This window comes from Benincasa hispida, chromosome 3 (genome assembly GCF_027475165.1).
Source record: "Benincasa hispida cultivar pf3 chromosome 3, pf3_genome.v1.1, whole genome shotgun sequence".
Taxonomy (NCBI): domain Eukaryota; kingdom Viridiplantae; phylum Streptophyta; class Magnoliopsida; order Cucurbitales; family Cucurbitaceae; genus Benincasa; species Benincasa hispida.
This window is the reverse complement of record NC_143480.1, coordinates 19,741,694-19,764,891: the sequence shown is the minus strand read 5'-3', so window position 1 is coordinate 19,764,891 and position 23,198 is coordinate 19,741,694.

Sequence of the window (23,198 nt, the reverse complement as noted above, 5' to 3'; positions counted from 1 at the left end):
ATCTTTCAATATAACGAGTAATGATAATATCTAACTTTAATTATCTCTTTATCTGTTACAAAATCAACTAAAAATCTTTCAATATAACAAATAACTACAATATCTAACTTTTAATTATCTCTTTATCTGTTACAGAATCAACTAAAAGTCTTTCAATATAACGAGTAACGACAATATCTAACTTTTAATTATCTCTTTATCCGTTAGACAATCAACTAAAAATCGTTCAATATAATAAATAACGACAATATCTAACTTTTAATTATCTTTTTATCCGTTACAGAATCAACTAAAAATCTTTCAATATAACGAGTAACGACAATATCTAACTTTTAATTATCTCTTTATCTATTACAGAATCAACTAAAAATCTTTCAATATAACGAATAACGACAATATCTAACTTTTAATTATCTCTTTATCTGTTACAGAATCAACTAAAAATCTTTCAATATAACGAGTAACGACAATATCTAACTTTTAATTATCTCTTTATCCATTACAAAATCAACTAAAAATCTTTCAATATAAAGAGTAACGACAATATCTAACTTTTAATTATCTCATATCGCCTCTTCGAAGTGACTTGTCAACCACGCTTTCCCTCTCTCAAAATGATGCTTCTCACCAAAAGCCCTTCCTTGGATTGAGGCAACACAACAATGAGTAGTTCGCTACAATACGACGATGTGCCAATTTCTAAAAAACTAAAATACGAATACGTTGTAAATACGTTATTATATATGGGTGTATATGTATACATATATGATAATGCCCAATTAATTATTATAACACTTATTTTAAGTTAGATTAGAATAGATTTAAGAAGAGAGTGAAAACTTGAAAAAAAAATTAATAATGTTGAGTGATAGTTGAGCGACTAAAGGTAGGAAATGAGTAGAGTATGAAGATTGAATAATGAAGTTGAGGATAAAAGGGGTGTGAATCATGATATAGTTAGTGGGAGAGAAGAGAAGAATGGATATTTAATTATGTTTCGGGTTCTTTTTTTTTAAACTTTTTATTTTTTTATCATTTTTAATTGATTTTGTTTTGATTTGTTCGTTTTAAGTGGACTTCTATCTTTAGTAATTTTAAAATGATTAAAATCACTTTTGTCATTTTCAAAAGTATCGTGAAACATGTTTAATTCTTCAAAACTAATTTTGATGATATGAAAATTGCATTTAAAAGTGTAAAATTGAAAACTAAATTAATTTTGAATAATTAAAAGAGTGTTTTCGAGTGATTTAAAAAATGAAAAAAAAAAGTGATTTTGATGATTTAAAAATCATTCCGAAACACGCACTTAAATAAAATGAGTTGTGGGTTGGGGCTTTTAAGTTGTTGGGTTTAAATTGAAAAAATAAAAAGAATTATCCAACCTCGTATTTGATACCAATTTTCTGCACAATTATAAGTATCTATACTTTCTAGTTTTCATGGGCTTGTCCCAACATCTAAATCAAATTGTTGGCAAGCTAGAAAAGGAACCAACCCAACCTATTCAAGACAATGTTCTAAACACAAAAGTCTGCAATTTCGCCCCCTTCTCCTAACAGGCAACGCCTCGGAAAGCACGGATGAGCCACACTTAGAGAAACTTGCACGTGTAGTTCTAGTTGAGACCCCGATATACTTTACTAATATGTGTAGGTCTCCATAATTCGAGTGAGGTTATCTATAATTTAGCGCATTATAATATATAATTTGTTTTATGTACCTAAATCATTTTAAAATATTATTGCGGAGAAAACAAGGTATAAAGTGAAGTAATATCTAGGTAATATTTGCATCATTTAGTAAGTATTTTGACAAAAGTTATCCGTTGGATCTGAAATTTAGAATAGGTCAAGTCCAACTTTTGGGGTAGAGATATAAAAATATAAAAGAGGGGTGCGGGGCTACCGCCATGACCAATCAACAAACATTTATTTTTGTCGTTCAAAATTGCCGTAAAGACCAATAAGCTTCTGGAATTAATTTAAATGTAACATAAATGATCTAGAAACATTTAAATTAATAAATTGTTTAATTAACCTTAACTTAATCTTCATTATATTTCTGCTGAATCTAAGAGGGATTCCGATTATGTGTATATGTATATGTTTAATAACTTTTTTTTCACAATAAAAAGACTTGGCCCAGTGGCTATTGTATCAAGTAAACGTGGATTTTTAATCCTACAATAGAACATATTAGAATTTATTCTACAAATTATTCAAATTCCCCAAAAATTATTCTACAAATGAATTCTATTAAATTAAGAAAATGAAATGATTTTAAATTTTGTGTTTGGAAAATAAAGTCTTCTAAAAAGGAAAAAAATTATACAGAATTAATCAACCCAAAATTTATATAGAAGAGTGTTAGGGTTGTGAATGAAAATGCAAGCCCTTCAGTTGAACCAACAACTTCAACAAAAACTCAGTTTCTTTTTCATCCACTGAGCTGCTGTTCTTCAGCTTGTTCCCAAAGAAATTCGGGGCCATCGTTTCGATAATTAACTCAGAGGCGTTCCTATGGTGCCGCCGCCATTAGGAGTTGTCGAAGAAGAAAAATTAAGAGAAATAATGAAGAGAAGAGAGGAAGAAGAGAAAGCTGGATGGAATTATTGAAGCTTTTCTTAGAGAAAATTTAATCGAGTGTGATTTTGGGATCTTCAATCTTTTTTTTTATTGTTGTTCATAATATGGGAAAGAGGATAAAACTGGAAATATATTTTTTTTATGTTTGGAATCCTTTAAAATCTGACCTATTTACAACCGAAAATATTTTAAGAAAAACAAGATTTCAAATCATAATCGATTTCAAATTCCCAACTTCTTTTTATGCATCTAAATACAAAAATTCATTTCAAAACCCAACGAAATCAAGAGATTCGAGATGGGGCGAGAGTGTGTTTGGTATACCTTTTTAATTATTTAGGTCTTGTTTAGTAATTATTTTGTTTTTTAAAATTAAGTCTATAAACACTACTTTCACTCCCAATTTTCTTCTTTTGTTATTTAATAGTTTAAAATATTAAGTCAAATTTTGAGAATTAAAAAAAATAGCTTTTCAAAAGTTGTTTTTGTTTTTGGAATTTAGCTAAAAATTCAATTATTGTACTTAAAAAAATGTAAATCATAGTAAGAAATATGGATGATGTAGACTTAATTTTCAAAAATAAAAACAAAAAACAAAATGTTATCAAATGCATCTTAATGTTTTTTTATACCTTTTCAAGTATTTAATTTTTTTTAATGGTTTTGTATAAATACTTGAAATCAACTTTTAGAAAAATGTGTTTAATGGTTAATCTCTTTTTAATTTGTATAATTTTTAAAATTATCAAGACAGATCAAAATTATTTAGCTCACTTTCACTATGTTGTCATGGCTACAACCACCCTTGGGCGGCCACCTCCAACAATACAATTGTGCTCCCATCTCTGACTACCACCACTACTGCCTAACTCCAAGGACCACCACTAGCCAACTCCGACGGTCATCATCGCCGCAACCTCCAACCATCACCACCCTATTTACTAACTTTGATGACCACCACCCGCGCAAACGATCATTATTTTAAATTATTAGTTCGTAGTATTTTATAGTTGTCCTTTATAATAATTTGATATTAATAAAAATATTTTTAGTATATAACAAAGCAAACAAACTTGTATATGAAACGATTATGTAAAAGAGTTGTAAAAATACACGAGTGTTTTTATTCTAAACAATTTTTTTTTTATCAGAAGTGATTAAATTGAAAAACCTTTTTTTTTCTAAAATAATTCAAAAATATCCTAAATTAGACAATTTAAATTAGGAAAATTGTAATGACCAGTAAAAAATACATAAGGGTATTTGCAAATAAAGCAATCTATTTTCTAAAATTGCAAATATATAAAAAATTTAAACCTAATTCTCGATTTTTTATTATTACAATTTTATCCTAAATTGTGTATTAATAGATATATCTAATATACTTTATATTTTTGTAAATTAGTCTAATGATGTAATTTATATTTGGTATATTAATCAATCAATATACTTTATTTAAAAGTATCATTTATACAACTGATATTTCATGGCTTTTAATTGTGTTATGATCAATGTTGTTTGTTGGATTATTTAATATAGAGTTATTCATTCGATTGATTCAAATTTGATGTTGATGGTATATGTGCGTTGTTTTATCAAATGATATACTAAATATAAATTATATTAGTTAATTTGCTTTTTTTCAAAAAATTTATATGATTTTAATGGTATATAAGGTATATTTAATTTAGTATATCAATTGTATAACAAATATTTCATATTTCTATACTAATTGATTGATAAACCTGTTTTTGAGAGAGAGAAAAACATATCAATAATATTGTTGATATACCAAATATGAAGTATATTATTTAAAATAATATTTAAAGTAGTGAGATTTTCAAGAATAGAAAAATAAGGGAAATTATTTACAAAAAAATAGTAAAATTTAATCATTTTAAACTTCTATCAGTCTCTATCATTGATAAGCTTCTATCAGTTTCTATCACTGATAGAGCTGATAGAAGTCTATTAGTGTCTATCAATGTTTTTCTATTATTTTTGTACATAGTTTGATATTTTTTCTATTTGTGAAAATTTTCCTGAAGTATAACATTTACATTTCAATTGTATATTAGTACTAATTCAAAATGAATTGCTAGTAGATCATTAGTATATCAATAGTGTATCATAATGAACTCAAAATGCAATATTAAGTATTTGGTGTATTAGCGGTTTATCAACATCGTTCAAATTTTTATTTAAACTATAACATAGATGCAACAATACTATAACAGTAGCCATTAAAAATTAATTTTATGTATATTTTTGGTTATCAATAGTATATCACTTATGATCTAAATCCATTTTAAGTACCATAATGGTGTATTAGTAATATATCAATTTACCTTCAAATTTCTATTTCAAGTATATATATATTATTAGTGCATCAGTAGTTATAGTTAGACACTTATTCAAAGTATAAATTAGTTTTATCAATTTTATATCAATGCTCATAAAAAAAAAACTAATTTCAAGTATAAAACGTTGAGATATCATTAGTATATCAATACTTCTTAAAAAGACATTTGTTCAAGTATATGAATAATATATCAACACATATTCGAAATTCAATTCCAAGTGTAATATTAGTGTATCAATAGTTTATCAATATTCATTCGAAATTATTACTAACATAACAAATTGAACTATCATAAGTTGGTTATAATGTACTAGGAAAATAATATTCTATAACAGACGAATAAGGATTGAAATGAACGAATCATGATGAATGAATAAACATCTTTTTACTGATAAATAGGGTTTTTGATTTTTTTTTTTTTGAAAATATCCATTTTATAACTTAACTACTTTATATTTGGTATATAGCTATGCTCATATTGAGAGAATTGAACCTCTGTTCTCAAGGTTGATAGTCCAAACATTATGTCAGTTGAGCTATGCTCATATTGGCAAATCAATATAGTATCACATACATTTTAACAATTCTTTTAAATAAAAATTCAAATTTCGAATCTTCTACGAAAGACATATATGAACACTTAAAATACAACCTTATTTTTATTAAATCCGTTGTCTTCAAATATTTTTATTCAGTTTTTCTTTACTATATATGGTCTTACTTATTCATCCTTCTCCAACCCAAGAAAAAACCTTTTTATTTTTTTTTTTAAAAAAAGTGGTTATATCTAATGGATACAGAAATATATCTGTAGTGCAAAGAGTGCAGCTGTCAGTCTTTAATGGAGTGTCCGACAGTTAAAGGATAGTGAATAATGTAATTAAAGAGTTTAATTAATTATTCATGTACAGTTGGAACTTCAAACTATAGGTCCACGGGATCCTCTTAGTAGCTCAAAAAGATTTAGTTGAGAATCAATTTTTGGATTAATTTGAATTGTTCAAATTAATAGAGAGATTTAATTATATATTATATAATTAAATTGTTTCAATTATATATGATATAATTAAATTGTTTCAATTATATATGATATAATTGTCATAATGTATTTGATATACTATAACTTAATGGGAGGAAAGAAATATTTGAATGAGATTCAAATATATTTTCTATGAATGAGATTCATAGTTGTTAAATTTAATATAAATATGATTTATATTAAATGTCATATAATAGAGAAAAGAAACTATAGTTTATATTGTATGTGATACAATATTAAAACTATAGGTTATATGTTATATTTGATATAACATATAATTTAATATAAATATAATATGATAAGTTAGTTATCATATTTATTTATATTATATTATTATTATTTGAATAATATGGAAGGGAGTTACAACTCCCTTTCCCATCTTTTCACTCTACCCACATTAGTGGGTGGTGGTTAATTTTGGGCAAAGTAGAAAAAGAAAAATATTTTCTTCTTGTTGCTAATGTTGTTGGACATTTGAGAAAACAAAAGTGTTCTGTCTTTTGAGTTTAGTGTGAAAATCTCTCAATCTTCTTCCTCCACCTTAAGCTTTTTCCCTCTAAACCAAAATAGTCAGAGTCCACCAGTCTAGGTTCTGACCCCAAGAATCCCAAGGCTCCATTGTGGTTGTGTCCAAGTTTTGATTCGAGTTTATTCTTGAAGAAGGTCTTCAAGTTGTTCGTGACTGTTCGAGGAATTTTCGTGACCAAAGCTTATTCAAAGGTGAGGTTTCTTGAAACCTTTTTTTTCCTTTCAAAGCATGTTGTAATTTAATTTTGAATGCATATCATTTATATGTTTATTGTAAACTTAGTATTCGGTAATTAATGGAATTTGGTCGATCTGCTTCCACTCAAGGTTCTCCTAACAAGAGTTCCTTCAAGGTCAAGTCACCGCTTGCCAGTTTTTATTTACCTCCCAAACCACCTTCCCGTTTCCTGACAAGCCGCCATACATCTCCATCGGTTGCCACCCCCTGGACTCGCCGGAGTTGGATTTTAAGTAAGATTTTGGTGGTTTTGTCTAGTTTCTTGTAGATCTTGGATACTCATTGAATTTATGGCCTATTGATTGTTTTAAACTCAATTTTTGAAGTTGAGCTCGAAGTTTGAAGATCATTTGTTTGCTTCCTAGCGGGATTAAAGTTGTTTAGATCAATTCTTTGGTAAGTTAAGGTTTTAAAGCCTTTTTTGGATAAAATATTTTTGGAATTGGGCCTAACGATTTAATTCTAAATGGGATTTATTTTCTAGGAATTTTAATTCTAGTCATTGTTGGAGTTGGTTGCAGCAATAACTTTTCTTGACTTAATTTGAGGTGACACTACTACCGGTGCCATTGTGCCAGGCGCCTTAAGTTAGACTTAACAAATTATATAATGGATTCTAGAAGTATGGTTTGGAAGTTGTGATACTCTTTAGGTTGCATGAATGTAATGAGAAGCTTGAGCATGTTTGGGTCTATATGAGATGATATAAATTGTGTTGTGGGTTTACTCATGAAATTTATGTATGTGATGCATGATTTAACTAGTAGGGACAGTTTACTGTCTCCCCTTGACGCATGTTTTATTTCAGGGGTGCGTCATCAGACCAGTAGATATGCGTGAACTGAAAAATTCATATTCATGTTCCTTTTTCCATGTTTGACGGTGTGCCATCAAGCCACTAGGAATGCGAGTTAGGGAGAGATAGGTTATCCCCTTAGTTTCCATTCAGAAACAGTTACAGTTTGTTTGACCCAGTAGCCCAAGCATTCACTACATGTTGATAACACTATGGACATGATCCACTTTATATTTGATACAAACGCAATGATCCAACGCATTCATGTATAGAGATAAGGCTAGGTACCTTATCTTGGGGACACTATGGATATGGTTTTCTTTGTATTTGATACAAAAGCAATGATCCAATGCATTCATGTATGTGACATGCAAGTGAGGGTATCCTATGCAATGAGTTTGCATAAGACCGAACCGTGAAATAGTAACCACTAGATGTAACATCGTTGACTAGTTAGGTTTCTATTTCACTAGGATGACCTAGGAAGTTTAGTCTTAATCCTGAGTATATTATCAACTTCTGTTCATGAGGGATTGTCCTTTTATTTGTATAAGCGAGAGTAGCCAGTTCGTCAACTCAATAGGCCTACCATTTTGGGGACAAGATCGAGTGGGGAACTGGGAACGTAATATTACAAGATGGAATTCACTCCTTCTCGACTTTAGGGTAAATAGATGAGTGTTCCCTAAGTGGTGTCTCCGGTGTTGGGATTGGTATCCTAATTCTTCCGGAGTCTCGTTGTTTGTAATAATACACATTGTTTGATGAATAAAATAATTGTTATTTCATTCTGGCACTTACTCATATCCAATAAACAAAGCTCCATGGTTATCTTATGTAAACTTAAGAATGTATATGTGATATACAAGTGGATCATGACTTAAGTGATAACTTAAATAGGTCTGTAGTATAAGGATTAAGATGGGATACCTGATCCTGGTGACACTACGGATATGGCCTGCTTTGTAAAGGTTTGAAAGTGTTGTAAACTACTATAGATGGTAGATCCTGACCATTCATGTGGAGACGTGCGAGCGGGGGTGTTCTATACAAAGAGTTTGTATAAGACCAGATCACGAGATGACTAGACTCTGTATATGACGCCTTTGATACTTGAGACTTACATCTCACCTAAACGACCATAGGTGACATGACTTCAATCCTTAGTGTTTTGGGAACTCCTGCCTTTGAGGGCGGTCTTTTGATTAGTATAGATGAGAGTGACCAGATTGCCAACTCAACATGCCTACCTTTTTTGGGGACTTGTCTAAACTAGGAGTTGGGAACTCACTTACATAAGATGGAATTCACTTCTTTCCCGAAACAGGGATAAGTAGAGAGATTGCTTCCTTAAGGGCTGATTCCGGGGCTTGAACATAGTGGCCATAACTTCTCTTTGGAAGAGAGGACTCAGTCATAGTAAGACTATGACTTATGTTCATTAGAGGGATTAGTGGTACTTAAAAAGTTAGATGTAACTAGAGGGGCATAACGGTTATTGGCCGAGCTGTACTTACGAGCGATCGTAAAAGGTTGTCGCACTGCTGATTGGTTAAGATGGACACATAATATATCTATGGTAAGAAGAGTTTAGTTGTCGGTCTTTAGTGGAGTGCCTGGCAGTTAATGGGTGGTGGATCTTGTGGCTAAAGAGTTTAGTCAGTTATTCACGTACCATTGGAGCTTTGAGCTACAGGTCCATAAGGTCCCCTTGGTAGCTCAATGGATTCAGTTGAGGATCAGTTCTTGGTGTTGATTTAAAATGTTCAAATTGACAAGAGGTAATTCGATTATATATGATATGATCGGTATGATGTATGAGATACATCTAGTGGAAGATTAATGTAAATGAGATTTACATTAAGTATCATAGAATAGAAGAAGAGCTATGGTATATATGTTTCATGAGATGAAATATTAAAACTATAGATTATAAATATAGTATGATAACTTGGTTATCATTTATATTTATAATAATATTAATTATTGAATAATTAACTCTTTTTCTCTAATAACCAATTGAGTAGGACTTAGAAGGTTATTGGTGGTTTTATAGTAATCGTAAGATAAAAGGAAAAATGTTTTCCTAATTTTAATTAGTTTTTATAAGCTTGAATTTTGTGAATTTAAGATTTTCCTCTCTCGAAAATATTCTCACGGAAGTTTTCAAGTAAATAGGATTTACTAAGTGACAGCTTGGATAAGGTAAATGATCGTGGAGTGTTTGTAGGTGATAGACACTCAGCTAAGTGATGAGCTAAACTATCGCATAGCTTTTGTTAGACGATCACTTACCTTTTCCTAAACGATTGGGCATCGACCTATACAATAGGTTCTGCCATCTCTCAGTTGCTCGATCATTTACACGATTGTTGTTTCCTCCGTCTTCTACCTCAAATCAAGTTCACATAGAGCCCACTCTCTAGATTCTCACTTCGAGAATACCGAGGTAGCCTTCTTGGTGGTGTCATACTCAATTCGACACTGTCGAGGTTCTGTGGAGGCCATTCATGTTGTTAGGGTGTTCATGACTGAGGCGATCGTTGAGTTCGAGTACGCGGTGTTCGTGCAGTGTAGTGGTCGTGTTAGACAAACGTTCATGGTTTTTGTGTTGCTGTGATCGAGCATTTGCGATCATGGAGCTTGGCAATGGGTCTAAAAAAAGTGTGTAGCTTTTGTCCTTGAGTTTTGGTATTATCTGAAGGATCTCTTAACAAAGAGCATCCATGAGCACGTCAAATCTTTCCAATTTCTTCGTTACCGAAATACAAAACATACATTCTAACATACAGATATGCCAAAACACACTAATTAAAGGCATGCTTTAAACACTAAAATATAAAGAAAAGAATTCTCATACCAATTGAAGTCTTTCTTCAAGCTTTAGAACTCTGATGCAACGGAAGACCTCTACGCAATCACTATCGTCCAACAAGTAAGTTGACTGCAGCAGTACGATCGTTTACACGAACGGCAACAACACGAATAATCACAAGCAAGTGAACGCAGCGGGGATGACATCACCAAAATGGAGCCCTTAGTATTCTCGGAGCGAGAATCCAAAGTGTAGTCTTTGGTGAGTTTGGTAGACGTTGGAGAAAGAACTAATCTTATAGACGATAAGCAAGTGGGAGAGAACAGAAGCTATCGTATAGCTAAGCACTTATCGTTTAGGAGAAGCTACGTGATCGTGTAGGTTTTACTAAGCGATCGCGTTTAGAAAACTCGGCACGCGATGCGATCGTTAAGTAAGCTAAGTGGTCATTTAGGGACGGGCATGCGATCGTTTAGGTGCTAAGCGACTATCGTATAAGCTCTCCACTATGCGATCGTTTACATTTCCACACCAATGCCAATTTTTTCAAACCTTTGCAAAATGAAATAAATTTTCATTTTATTCTTTGGTTACTATAACCAAATGCGGTTGCTCCCATTAACGCACGTCTAAGAGAAATTTTAGGCCAATTATCATATAATTAACCAATTTAATTAATGAATATAATCATATTATATTCTTGCCCTATAGTTTGATATCATATATCTACTATAGTAATTTCTCCTCTACTTGATATAAATCATATTTATATCTAATTTCCTCCAAAATAATGTATCTCATACATTTAGCCAATTATATCATATATAATTAACCAGTCCAATTATATCATAAATAATCGAACTCCCTCTTCTCAATTTGAACATTTCAAACTGACTCAAACACTGATTCTCGACTTTATCCAAGCTACCTAAATGACCTAATGAACCTGTGGCTCGAACCTTCAATAGTCCGTGAATAGCTGACTAAACTCTTTAGCCACGAGATCCACCATCCGTTAACTGCCAAGCATTCCACTAAAGACCAATAGCTGAACTCTTCTTATCACAAATATATTTCGGCGTCCATCGGATATAACCAATCATGAATATGATGACCCTTCACAGATACTTGTAAGTACAGTTGGGCCAATTTACCGTTTTGCCCCTGTAGTTACATCTCACTCCTTAAGTACCACTGATTTCTCTAATGAACAATACAACATAGTCCAACTATGTGTGAACCTCTCGGGCTAAGAGAAGGTGTGTGGCGCCACATCGTTCAAGCCCTGGAATCAGCCATTAACGGAGCTATCTATCTACTTGTCCTAAAGCGAAGTGGTGTATACATAAAACTAGTACAAAACAATAAACCAGGGCATAAAAGCCTAGTATAAGAAAATATCTCACTTAACCTAGTCCAACCGCGGGCGATCCTTTACACCCATGCTCCGTAGGTGACTCTCAAACACTATAGTTGGGAGAGCCTTCGTAAACGGGTCAGCAACATTGTACTCCAAAGCGATCTTCGTGACGATCACGTCCCCTCGATACACTATCTCACAGATCAGATGATACTTTTGCTCTATGTGTTTGCCGCGCCTGTGACTCCTTGGCTCCTTGGAGTTCGCCACTATCCCACTATTATCACAATATAGGGTAATGGGCCTAGACATGTCTGAAACAACTTCTAGTTCTGTCAAGAACTTCCTAAGTCAGACGGCCTCCTTAGCAGCTTCACAAGCCGCTACGTATTTCGCCTCCATAGTGGAGTCGGCGATGCACTCCTACTTAATGCTTCGTACTCCGCTTCCATTGTAAAGTTCATATATGATTGTAATTTGGAATGATCTTTCCACTACTCATGGAAATCCTCGTGTTCGATTTCCCTCAATTGGTATCAGAGCCAAGTTGTTCTGATATTTCAAAATACAAGTCTGTTTTGAACTTCTTTTACAGTCTTGATGGATTTTCTGCATTTGTATTTAATTGTTAAGTGCATTTGTGGATGGAGTTGATGAATGTTTTCGGGTTTAATTGCCTTTAGTTAAAGCTTTCTTCAATTATAAAGTGTTAATTTGTAAGGGCCCCTGTGTTTTTGGGCTTAATTAACTTGCAATCGAGTCTGTAATTCAAAGAGTTTAAGTTAGTCGAGTTGTTCGTGATGAAGTTTCGAAGCATGGAGATGCAGTTCTCAATGAGGAAGAAGACCAAACGTTGGTCGTATTGTGTAGCCTAAGGTAAATGATCGTTGGGATTTATCTAAGTGATCATGTAGATTTTTCTATATGATTGTGTAGTATTTACTAAACGGTCATTTAGCTAATGCTAAGCGATGGGATAAATTGTTTATTCTATCGCGTAGCGTTGGTTGCCCAATCGCGTAGGCGCTAGATGGAGACGATCGTAGTGGGAGCATGTAATGCTAATCCTTTAGTAAAAGGCACACGCTAAACGATCGTGTAGTTAGCAAGCCTCATTGCTTAGTTACTACCTACACGATCGCACGTATACGATACGAAGGTGCTAGCTAAGCGATCGTTTAGGCGATGGTGCTTTGTCGCATCGTAGTCCTTTAGACGGTCACGTAAGGCATGCTTTGTGCGGGGCACGCTAAGCGATCGCGTACCTCGGGCTTCATCGATTAGTAAAAGGTACACGATCATGTAGTATTTGCTAAATGATCGTTTAGCTTTGGGAGCATTGTTAAGTGATAGAGCGAAGTGTTTGTTTTATCGTGTAGACGATCACGGGGTGTTTGGTACACGATGGTTGGAGACGCGTTGCTTCACCCGGATGATTCAAGACCCGGTTCGCCTGTTTGAACTGACGACTTCATGTTTTTTGTAATAGTTAGCTTTAATTTTGTGTTTTTAAGGAAATTTACCCAGTTCATCAACTTTGGTTTATTATACATGTGATGTATGGTGCTTATATGAAAAAGTGTTTGACATATAGTTTAAAACCTACCTTAGGTTGTGCAATTATTCATGCATCATGTATTATAAATGTTATAATCTAGCATGAAGAAATTACTTGAAAGCATGTGCATGCATCATGAAATATAAGAGTTATATTGTGCATGCAGTGAGCATTATCATGCATCATCCTTTTATTATAAGTGTTATAGTCTAAGGGTGAATTGAAACATGTTGTGCTTGTTTCATTGCTGTTTTGTATAAGTGTTATATAAAAGAAGTAGCAATGAATGAACAATGCATTAAGCATGACACTTAGGTTGTTTATAATCATTATGAATGTCTTGCATGTGTTAGCTTAGCATTGTGGTTTTGGTTGTTTCCGTCTATAAGTGTTAAAAAGGAAATTAGACCTAAAATCATTAGAAAGAGTTGCATGCAGACTTAGGGTGAACTCAAGTTTTTTAAAAGGGTTTTAAAATTGGATTGAGATAGACCTAAGTTCGAATGGTTCTAAAATGTTTAGTAATCTAGATTAGTCTTTTAAAATCGGTTTAATAGGATTAAATTTATTGACATAAAAGATTAAATTTGTTTTAAATCTATCTATAAGAGACCTTTTATCTAAGGCGGGTTCTAGCTAGGTTGTGGTTCTTAAGTTGACGGAAATGTAACACTCCTACTTGGGAACCTACCTGGAAAGGTGAATTAGATAGATTTTCAACAAGCATGCGACAATTTGGTCAAAGACTCCATTAAGGGTTTAATGGATGATGATCAAAAGTTGTTTAACTATCTAAGGTAAAAGTTACTCTTGGGCAAACCTAGAAGTCACTTAGTTAAAATCCTTAACCGTGTTTTTTCTAAGTAAGCTAGACCCAAGGTTATAAAATACTCAATGGGAGGAAGAGATGTATCTGATATATTTATGATTCCACTCACGTTTCTCCATGTATGTTCACAACATGAGATTCATGCTTGGCCTTGTGTTGCCCTGGGAGCATCCTCCTTTGGATGGTGTTTGCATGAGTCAATATCAAGGTGGACGGAGAGAGTGTTTATAGTAAGTGGGTGAAGTGTATGTGTCAACACGTCCTATGGTCTCTGTCATTGGTTCACACCGTGAGATCATTTTGTACTCCCTCGTGGTGCCCTGGGAGCGTCCCCTTTCGAATGAGTTTTATGCAGTTGGTCAAGATCAAGGTGAACTCCATAAATGGATAGGGTCGCTTTAGGTTTTGCCCCAATCAGATTTTTTCTCTTCGGATTGGCATTTTGGTGTAGATCTCTAGGGCCTAAAATGGTGGGTCACACTTACGGGAGATTGTTAAGTAAGTTAATGATCTCTTGGCCAAATCAATGATGGTTAATCATTATAGGAGCAAGAGGTTGTATTAATGACTGGTTGAGAACTTCTCACTTCAGAGTAGGGATAATTGATCTCCCTTCAACGGATTTTATCCTAAAACTTTGAAACATCATTGAGAAACTAGATGTCACACGGGGTTCATATTATTTTTGCTAAAACCTTATTGGATGTTGTTTTATTCTACAACAGGTATTTGCTTAAAACCTAATGTAGGTCAATATGTTTTTCTTTTCAGCAACTCGTTAGTATTTCCGTTTAATATTTTTACTTTGACTGACTACATATAGTGAAAAGAATCGTGTAAAATGTATTTCGTGGTAAACGACCTCGTATTTTTCATGATTGAGGAGTGTCCTCAAGTCCCAACCCTTGGTGCACCGCGAAGTGTTTGCAATGTATATGAGGTGTGGATGAAGGCTAATTCATTGGCTCAACTTCACATTTTGGCTAATATATCTGATGTTTTGGCCAAAAGGGTTGAGCACATGATCATTGCATGCGAGATCATGGACTCGTTGCAAGATTTGTTTGAACATAAGTTCTTACTTTTTGAGCATAAAAAGATGGATGACAAAACCAGTAGTGTCAGTTATTCTGACACTGATCCCACTGCTCTCCAAAAGAGGAGGAAAGACAGTAAATCTGATTTATTGGTCTTTGAGACGTGTTTGGTAGAGAATGATGATTCTGCCTTGATCCTTGAGTCGGGTGCTACCAATCATATCAGTTCCTCTTACCAAGGATTCAGTTCCTAGCAAACGTTGCCACAGGGAGAGATGGCTCTACGAGTCGACACTGGTGAGGTTGTTTCAACTGTTTTGATAGGCAGGCTGAAATTATTTGTTGACAAGAAACGTTATCTTTTATTGTATAATGTTTTCGTAGTTCCTCATTTTAAGAGGAACTTAAGCTCAGTTTCTTGTCTCATTGAACAAGAGTATACCATCTCTTTTTCTGAGAATAAAGAGTTTATTTTTAAGAATGAAACGGAGATTAGTTATGATTCAATGGAAAGTAATTTATATGTACTAAGATCGTTACTCATAAAAGCCTTGTTTAACACTGAAATGTTAAGTACGACAACAACAGCTAAAAGACCAAAGATTTCTCCTAAGGAAAACACCCATCTTTGGCATCTAAGGTTAGGTCACATCAACCTCAATAGGATTGAGAAGTTGGTGAAAAGTGGACTTCTAAATAGTTTAGAAGAAAACTCCTTGTCGGTATGTGAATCATGCCTCGAAGGCAAGATGACCAAATGACCTTTTACTGGAAAAGGTTACAGAGCCAAGGAAGCCTTGGAGCTTATACATTCAGACCTCTGTGGTCCGATGAATGTTAGAGCTCAAGGTGGGTATGAATATTTCATCTCTTTTATAGATGATAATTCAAGGTTCGGGTATCTCTACCTAATGAAACGTAAGTATGAAGCCCTTGAAAAATTTAAGAAGTATAAGGCTGAAGTTGAAAACTTGTTAGGTAAGAAGATAAAAACACTATGATCTGATTGTGGTGGAGAGTATATGAACCTCCAATTCTAGAACTATATGATAGAACATGGGATTGCGTCCCAACTCTCGGCCCCTAATACACCTCAGCAGAATGGTGTATCAGAAAGGAGAAACAGAACTTTGTTGGACGTGGTTCGGTCTATGATGAGTTATGCTAATCTTCAGGCTCGTTAGTGGAGACTGCATGTTATATCCCGAACAACATTCGCTCAAAAAGTGTTTATGAAATCCTTTTTCAGTTACGGAGAGGTCGTAAAGGTAGTTTATGCCACTTCAGGATTTGGAGCTGTCCAGCACATGTGCTAGTGACTAACCCAAAGAAGTTGGAACCGCGTTCGAAGGTTTGCCTCTTTGTAGGCTACCTCAAGGAAATGAGAGGTGGATACTTCTATGATCCGCGTTAGAATAAAGTGTTTGTTTCTTCAAATGTTATCTTCTTGGAAGAAGATCACATGAGAGATCATAAGCCACGAAGTAAGCTCATTTTGCGTGAGATCTCTAGTGAGACTGAGATTGCTGAGGGTTCAACAAGAGTTGTTGAACAGGCTGACAGATCAACAAGAGTTGGTGAGGTCAGTACATCTAGTCAACCAGCTCAAAAGTTAAGACTACCTCGACGTAGTGAGAGGGTTATGAACCCAACGGATCACTGCATGGGTTTAACTGAAGTCCAAAACGTCATTTTGAATGATAGAGTCGAGGATTCGTTGCCTTTTAAGAAAACAATGAAGGATGTTGACAAAGATGAATGGGTTAAAGCCATGAACCAGGAAATGGAGTCTATCTACTTCAATAACATCTGGGAGCTTGTTGATCCACCTGATGGGGTAAGACCTATTGGGTGTAAGTGGATCTATAAGCGAAAGAGAGGTGTAGATGGAAAAGTGCAAACCTTCAAGGCTAGACTCGTGGCAAAGGATTATACCTAGGTTGAGGGAGTTGACTATGAGGAAACTTTCTCAGTTGTTGTCATGCTCAAGTCTATCAAGATTCTCCTATCCATAGCCATATTTTATGATTATGAAATATGGAAAATGGATGTCGAGACTGCCTTTCTTAATAGTAATCTTGAGAAGACCATCTATATGACTCAACCAGATGGGTTCATAGTTCCAGATCAAGAGTAAAGAGTTTGCAAGCTTAATATGTCCATTTATGGGCTGAAACAAGCATCTAGATCATGGAACATTAGATTTGACACTGCGGTCAAGTCGTTTGGCTTTGATAAGAACGTTGATGAGTCTTGTGTCTACAAGAAGATCATCAACAGCTCAGTAGCTTTCCTGGTACTATATGTGGATGATATCCTACTCATTGGGAATGATGTAGAGTATCTGACTGACATTAAGAAATGGCTAGCTGCCCAATTTCAAATGAAAGATTTGGGTGAGGCACAGTATGTTCTAGGGATTCAGATAATTCGGGATCATAAAAACAAACGGTTAGCCCTATCTCAGGCATTGTACATTGATCAAATTTTGATTAGGTACAGGATGTAGGATTTCAAGAGGGGTTTGTTACCCTTTAGGCATGGAATCATTTTCTCTAAGGATCAATGTCCTAAGACACCTCAAGAGGTTGTGGATATAAGATGGATTCCCTATGCTTCAGCTGTTGGAAGCTTGATGTATGCAATGTTATGTAACAGACCCAATATTTGTTATGCAGTAGGGATTCTCGATCGGTATCAGTTCAATCTAGGATTTGATCACTGGACGGCGATCAAGACGATCCTCAAGTATCTTCGGAGAACGAGGGACTACATGCTCTTGTATGAAGATAAGGATTTGATCCTTACAGGATAAACGAATTCTGACTTTCAGACCGATAGAGATTCTTACAAATCGACATTGGGGCCAGTTTTCACTCTGAATGGAAGGGCTGTAGTATGGCGAAACATCAAGTAAGGATGCATTGTAGACTCCACTATGGAAGCTGAATACGTAGTCACTTGTGAAGCAACTAAAGAGGCTGTTTGGTTGAGGAAATTTCTTTCAGATTTGGAAGTTATTCCAAATATGGATTTACATATCACTCTTTATTATGATAACAGCGGGGCTATGAAAAATTCGAATGAGCATCGGAGTCATCATCATGGTAAGCACATAGAGCAAAAATACTACTTGATCAGGGAGATTGTGCATCGCGGTGATGTGATAGTCACGAAGATCGCATCAGAGCACAACGTTGCTGATCTCTTTATAAAGGCCCTCACGGCTAAAGTGTTCGAGGGTCACCTGGAGAGTCTGGGTCTGCGGGACATACGACATCTTATCTAGGGAAAGTGGGAGATGATACTGGGGTATGCCCTAGTTTATTGTATGTTGTACACATTTTATATTGTATTGTACATTAATCTTCCGAGACATTAGGACAAGTGGAAGATTGTTGGGATTGGTGTCCTAATTCTTCCAGAGTCTCGTTGTTTGTAATAATACACATTGTTTGATGGATAAAATAATTGTTATTTCATTTTGGCATTTACTCATATCCAAGAAACAAAACTCCATGGTTATCTTATGTAAACTTAAGCATGTATGTGTGATATACAAGTGGGTCATGACTTAAGTGATAAAATAAATAGGTCTGTAGTATAAGGACTAAGGTGAGATACCTGATCCTGGTGATACTACGGATACGACCAGCTTTATAGAGGTTTGCAAGTATTGTAAACTACTACAGATGGTAGATCCTGACCATTCATGTGGAGACGTGCGAGCGGGGGTGTCCTATACAAAGAGTTTATATAAGATCAGACCACGAGATGACTAGGCTCTGTATATAACGTCGTTGATACTAGAGACTTACATCTCACCTAAACGACCATAGGTGACACGATCTCAATCCTGAGCGTTTTGGGAACTCTTGTCTTTAAAGGCGGTCCTTTGATTAGTATGGGTGAGAGTGGCCAGATTTCCAACTCAACATGCATACCTTTTTAGGGACTTGTCTGATCTAGGAGCTGGGAACTCACTTACACAAGATGGAATTCACTTCTTTCTCGAAACAGGGATAAGTAGAGAGATTGCTCCCTTAAGGGCTGATTCTGGAGCTTGAGCATAGTAGCCACAACTTCTCTTTTGAAGAGAGGACTCAATCATAGTAGGACTATGACTTATGTTCATTAGAGGGATCAATGGTACTTAAAGAGTTAGATATAACTACAAGGGCATAACGGTTATTGGTCGAGCTGTACTTACGAGCGATCTGTAAAGGGTTGTCGTACTGCTGATTGGTTAAGATGGACACATAATATATATGTGGTAAAGAGAGTTCAGCTGTTGATCTTTAGTGGAGTGCCAGGCAGTTAACGGATGGTGGATCCCGTGACTAAAGAGATTAGTCAGTTATTCACATACCATTGAAGATTTGAGCTATAGGTTCATAAGGTCCCCTTGGTAGCTCAATGGATTTAGTTGAGGATCAGTTCTTGGTGTTGATTTGAAATGTTCAAATTGACAAGAGGTAATTCGATTATATATGATATGATCGGTATGATGTAGAGATACATCTAATGGTGGATTAATGTAAATGAGATTTGCATTAAGTATCATGGAATAGAAAAAGAGCTATGGTATATATGTTTCATGAGATGAAATATTAAAACTATAGATTTTAAATATAGTATGATAAATTAGTTATCATTTATATTTATAATAATATTAATTATTGGATAATTAACTATTTTTCTCTAATAGCCATATGAGTGGAAGGTTATTGGTCGTTTCATGATAACCATGAGATAAAAGGAAAAATATTTTTCTAATTTTAGTAAGTTTTTACAAGCTTGAATTTTGTGAATTTGAGATTTTCCTCTCTCGAAAATATTCTCACAAAAGTTGTCAAGTAAATAGGATTTACTAAGTAACAACTTGGATAAGGTAAACGATCGTGGAATATTTGTAGGCGACAGACACTCAGCTAAGCGATAAGCTAAACGATCGCATAGCTTTTGCTAGACGATCGCTTAACTTTTCCTAAACGATTGGGCATCGACCTATACGATAGGTTCTGCCATCTCCCACTTGCTCAATCGTTTATACGATTATTGTTTCCTCCGTTTTCTGCCTCAAACCAAGTCCACACAGAGCCCACCCTCCGGATTCTCACACCGAGAATATCAAGGTAGCCTTCTTGGTGGTGTCATACTCAACTCGACACTGTCGAGGTTCTGTAGAGGCCGTTCGTGTTGTTAGGGTGTTCATGACCGAGGCGATCACTGAGTTTGAGTGCACGGTGTTCATGCAGTGTAGCAATCATGTTGGACAAACGTTCGTGGTTGCTGTGTTGCTATGATCAAGTGTTTGTGATCAAGGAGCTTGGCGATGAGTCTACAAAAGAGTGTAGCTTTTGTCCTTGAGCTTTTGTATTATCATGATGTAATTTCTGTAATTAATGCATAACCGTATTTTTCTGTTTATGACTGTAATAGTAAAGTTCATATATGATTGTAAGTTGGAATGATCTTTCTGCTGCTCATGGAAATCCTCGTGTTCTATTTCCTTCATCCGGGAGTTGAACAAAAGGCCTTACCCTCTCGTTGGCTTAAGAGGGGTTTTTGTTTAATGGTTGAACCATAAATAGGTTGTTCATTAGAGGAGCACTGATACTTAAGGTTATAGAGGTAACCCAAGGGTAAAACGATAATTTGACCCAATTGGTGTTATGAACACTCGTGAATGGTTAACTTATTGTTATTGGTCTATATCAGTTGACACAAAAATATATCTATAGTGAGAAGAGTGCAACTATGGGTCTTTAGTGTGTGTACCCACAGTTAACGTATATTGATTAATTTGGTTAATGAGTTTAGCCAATTAATCTCATATCATTGGAGCTTTTGATATGTAGGTTCATAAGGTTCCTTTGTTAGCTCGTTAAAGGATATTAATGAGGAATAATTTGAATAGTTCAAATCAATTGAGGAAATTGTATATTAATGTGATTAATATATAATTAATTATAGATGTGATCTACAATTCACATTATGAGAGAGAGATATATTTGAATGAGATTCAAATATCAAACTTATAGGCATTAAATTCCTAAAGAGTTGTATGCATATAAGTATGTGATATTTATATGTTAATTAACTTTATATTGAATATGATTTAATATAGTTACTTAATTGATTAATTAATAGTTAATTAATTGATTAAGAAGTTTTATAGAGAAGTGGAGGCATATAAACATGTGATGTTTATTTATTAATTAACTATATATATATATATATATATATATATTAAATTGGATTTAATATATATGGTTATTTAATTCATGTGCTAGTTAATTAAATAAAGATTATTTAATTAATTTAGCATAAGGGTAGAAAAGGAAAGACTTGGAGAAGGGGTTAACCCTTCTCCATATAAATTCTTCCTTGTGGCCCTTTTAGAGCAAGATTTCATTTGGTGAGATTTTAACCTAGCCACCAAAAAGAAAATCCTCTTTTCACTCTCTCAAAGAAATTTCTCTACCTTTTCCTCTTCCAATTGTTGGATATCACTTATCTAATTATTGGAATTCTTAAGAGAATAACAAGGTCATTCTTGTGGTCGTGTCCGAGATCGATTGAGAAGACATTCGTTTGAAAAGCTAGAGAAAATTTCAAGAGGCTCAGAGTCTATAAAGATAAGAACAGTTCTTCCTCTTTGTTTTTACTTCTTTAAAGCATGCTTTTATAATGTTTATCCTATTTATGTTCCATTTAGTTGTTGTTTTTGTTTCTTATAAAATGAAAAATAGAATGCAAACCGAATGCAGGAATTCAATAAAGTCTTTCCCGAGGAGTTACCAAAGGAGCTACTGCCCTTGAGGGGCATAGGGCATATTGACTTTATTCCAAATGCTCAGATTCCAACCCAACCAGCCTATTGGACCAATCCACAAGAGGCCAAAGAGACTTAGAAGCAAGTTGAAGAGTTGCTTGCTCACGGGTATGTATGTGAAAGTTTAAGTCCTTGCAGTGTTCCTGTCTTACTTGTACCTAAGAAAGATAGATCTTGAAGAATATATGTAGACTGTAGGGCTATTAATGAAATTACAATTAAATATAGGTATCCTATCCCTAGGTTGGATGATATTTTAGATGAATTGTATGGTTGTAGCCTGTTTACACAAATAGACTTAAAATCTGGATACCATTAAATTAGGATGAATATTGGAGATGAATGGAAAACCACTTTTAAAACTAAGCATGGTTTATATGAATGCTTTGTTATGCCTTTTGGCTTAATTAATGCACCTAGTACTTTTATGAGACTTATGAAAGATATATTGCTTGAATTTCTAGGAGAGTTTATAATGGTTTATTTTTATGACATTCGAATACATTCTAACACTAGGTGTATTCTAGTTACATTTAGAAAGTAAAATCTTTATGCTAATCTCAAAAGTGTTGTTTTCACATGGAAAAGGTAAACTTCCTAGGTTTTGTAGTTTCTAAACATGGAGTAGAAGTTGATTCTGAGAAGGTTAAAGCAATTTAGGAGTGGCCTACACCTACGAATGCTAGTGAGATTAAATTTTTTTATGGGTTAGCTAGTTTCTATAGGAGGTTCATTAGATATTTTAGTTCCATAGCTGCATCACTTAACGAACTTATAAAGAAAAATGTAAAGTTTGAGTAGGAACAAGCACAAGAACTTGATTTCAATGATTTGAAAAATAAGTTATATAATGTGCCTTTACTTGCCTTGCCTAATTTTGAGCTAACATTTGAAATTGAGTGTGATGTCAGTGGAATAGGGATTGAGCTGTTTTAATGTAGGATCAAAGAGCATTGATATACTTCAGTGAGAAGTTGAATGGAGCTGCCTTGAAATATCCTATATATGACAAGAAACTTTATGCCTTAGTAAAAGCCCTACAAACTTGGCAACATTACTTGTGGCCTAAGAAATTTGTTATCCATATTGACTACCAGAGCTTACAACACGTGAAAGGCTGACAAAAGCTAAATTGAAGACATATAAAATGGTTGGAGTTCATTGAAACTTTTTCGTATGTGATATAATATAAGAAAGGTAAGGAAAATTT